Source organism: Atta cephalotes (assembly GCF_000143395.1).
Source record: "Atta cephalotes unplaced genomic scaffold scaffold00014, whole genome shotgun sequence".
NCBI lineage: Eukaryota > Metazoa > Arthropoda > Insecta > Hymenoptera > Formicidae > Atta > Atta cephalotes.
The window spans coordinates 694132-697768 of NW_012130078.1; positions in this window are offsets into that span (position 1 = coordinate 694132).

Genomic DNA, 3637 nt, shown 5'->3' on the forward strand with positions numbered 1-3637 from the left:
GAATGAAATTTACCAATAAAAATATAAAAAATAAAAAAAGAAAAGATTTTTTTTTTATAATAACGCATCTGGCGACTAATATGTTCCGTTTATGATTCCTTTTTTATGGAAGCAAAGAATGACTTTGTGTGAGAATACGGAATTTCCAGATTTTATTTAAAAATTAAGGAAAAGAAAAATGCTTTTTAATAATTAAAATATTTTAGACAATACAATGATTAATTATGAAGGTCAAATATAAATTCACATTAAAGCGCGCTTACCACGTATTTTTTAACACAAGTCCTCGCAGATGTAACTCTGAGTACCCCAATTTAAAAAAATCCGAGAAAAATCTGAACAAATGGAAGAACTACTGCTGGCAAATTTTTTGGAAGATCATGGCTCGCAAACAGTATTTATATAGGGTGAAGGAAAAGAAGAATGTTAGTGGAGAAGGTAGTTCTATGTGTGGGTAGAGGGGATTTTTCCGATGATTGGTAAGTAGATTTCAGGAAAGCGTTCTGTGTCACTTTGTTTATTTAAGCAATTATCTTGTCGTTTAATATCATTTCGGAGATCATCCTTTTATAATCCTTTTATAATAAGATTATTCTGAATCGAGAATACTAATATTTTTCCAATCAATTGTATAATCATGATCAAGTTTGTGACGAGAGATAACAGACAAAGAATTAGTAGGTTTTTTAAATCATTTATGTGTTCTTTTAAAGCGCGTTAATCTTCAATTTTCTTTTTGTCTGTCCTACATAAGAGTAATTGCAATCATGATAATTAATTTTATAAACAATTAGAATGTTCTTCTTTTTTGATTTTGTCTTTGCCTGTTTTAATTATTTAAGAAAATTATTCATACAATTCATTGGTATTTTATAAGCTATATTGAAGTCGAATTGTCTTGTAATTGTCTGTGTAGATTTGAATTTTTATTTAATATATTGATTCTTTCATGATAAAAATTAAAAGAGCACAAGATTGTATTAATATGCTCGTTAGGAGCTGCAATGATGATGTCATTAACATAGCGTGTCATCATCAAATTCATGGTCGAATATGGCGATAATGAAGTAATAAACTTTCTCGAAAAACTCTTAATCGAAAATGGGAGAATTATTTTTGACAATTACAGAAAGCCTACAAATTCTGGAAGATATTTGAACTACTTTTCTAATGATCCTGTTGAACATAAAAGGGATATTGTAATTGGGAGTTGGACAGAATTCTATTCCTTTCGCATCCAAAATTCCATGAGAATAATATTATTTCTAATCAATATTCTCCAAAATAATGGATATTCATCCGAATTTTTATTTACAATTATTAACAACAGGATCAAAGCGTTATCCAAAAGCAATTTTGAAAACATCAGGGAAGAAAAAAAAATATTGCCAACTTCCAGGATTGTTAAAAAATATTTTACATTCTGTTTTTCTATAAAATCTCTGAAAAATTCAAATCTATTACAAGACAATTCGACTTTAACATAGCTTATAAACCAATGAATTATATGAACAATTTCATTAAAACAGGCAAAGACAAAATAAAAAAAGAAGAACATTCTAATATTGTTTATAAAATTAATTATCATGATTGCAATTACTCTTATGTAGATCAGACGAAAAGAAAATTAAGAACGCGTTTAAAAGAATACATAAATGACTCAAAAAAACCTACTAATTCTTTGTCTGTTGTCTCTCGTCACAAATCATGATCATACAATTGATTGGAAAAATGTTAATATTCTCGATTTAGAACAATCTTATTATAAAAGGATGGTCTCCGAAATGATCCATAAACGACAAGATAATTGCTTAAATAAACAAGTGACATAGAACGCTTTCCTGAAATCTACTTACCAATCATCGGAAAAATCTTCTCTACCCACACATAAAACTACCCTCTCCATTAGCATTCTTCTTTTCCTTCACCCTATATAAATACTGTTCGCGAGCCATGATCTTTCAAAAAATTTGTCAGCAGTAGTTCTTACCATTTGTTCAGATTTTTCTCGGTTTTTTTTTTAAATTGGGGTCTCAGAGTTACATCTGCGAGGACTTGTTAAAAAAATACGTAGTAAGCGAGCTTTAATATGAATTTAGATTTGATGACCTTCATAATTAATCATTGTATTGTCTAAAATATTTTAATTATTAAAAAGCGTTTTTCTTTTCCTTAATTTTTTAAATAGAATATGGAAATTTCGTATTCTCACACGAAGTGAGAGTCATTCTTTGTTTCCATAAAAAAAGAATCATAAACGGAATATTAGTTGCCAGATACGTTATTATAAAAAAAAATTTTTTTCTTTTTTCCTTTTTTAATATATATTTTTGTTGGTAAATTTCATTCTCTGGACTTTATCTTATTCAATCCAATCGCATATCACAAGCGATTGAAAAGGAAAAGAATTTGTTACTATCTTATTGACTTGCAATAATTTTTTTAATATTATGCACTTCTTTTTTTGTCATCTTGATATTGTATTAACACTTCTTTGATTAGCAATTTGCGTTCTTAATTAATAAACTTGTTTATAATTCTTTATTGTCATCTGTATATATATTGTCATCTGATGATGGTCAAATCTTGACCGAAACGTCTATGTCTTCTTATATTTATAATAATAATAAATATATTATTTTTGTTTTAATATCTGTCGTTGTGGCTGTATACTCCTTATTATTTATATTTAAAAAAAATCAATTCAAAATCATAAACTCTTATAGTTCTCGATGAGTTCTACAGTTCATGAGAGTTTTAACGATACTTCCAGTCTCTAAATATTTTTAAATAATAATTATTGTAAATCCGCGCGCTGGCACCGCCTATCAAGAATAAAAAAAATCTTTTAAAAGATAGTTCTAGCTGATTTTTTGGCATTTTCCATTAGTTTGAATGCTTCTGTAACTACTATAATATAAGGATATTAACTGATTGTGACTGATAAGTAAGAGGAGCCACTCTTTCTCGCCTTTCAATGAAGAGGTGTTACGACATCACATCTTATCATTGAATATTATTGTCTTGTCATGTACTCTGTAATGGAAAAAGTGTTTTATTATTTTCATATTTCTTAATTCTTTAATACACATCTCTCTTTATTCATTGTTTGATCATTTATATTACTTCATTCTTGTAATCATTTAAAGTTTTTTTGTTATTTTTAATTTCATCTTTATTTTATTTCTAATTTTTTTAAGCGGTCAAAGTTGGATGTAGGGAAAGTATTAATTCTTTTACAATTTTTAAGTACAATATTTTTGATATATTACTGAGCATCAAAGTCAATATAACAAATGCCACTTAGCAAATTCGGCTAGATTTATGCGAGAAAGTCATCGAAAATTGGATCGCCCGAATACGTGTTACCAAGCGAAGCCGCGGCGGACATTTGAGCGACGTTATATATATACTTAACGCCATAAAATATTCTTTCAAATAAAAAAAAAATTGTGGATATCTCACACACAACTTATTTTATTTACATTTAAAAATCGAGCGTCCTTATTGAAAGATCCTTTGTATGTGTGTGCGTGTGTGTGCGTGCGTGCGTGTGTGTGTGTGTGTATGTGTGTGTGTGTGTGTGTGTGTGTGTGTGTGTGTGTGTGTGTGTGTGTGTGTGTGTGTGTGTGTGTGT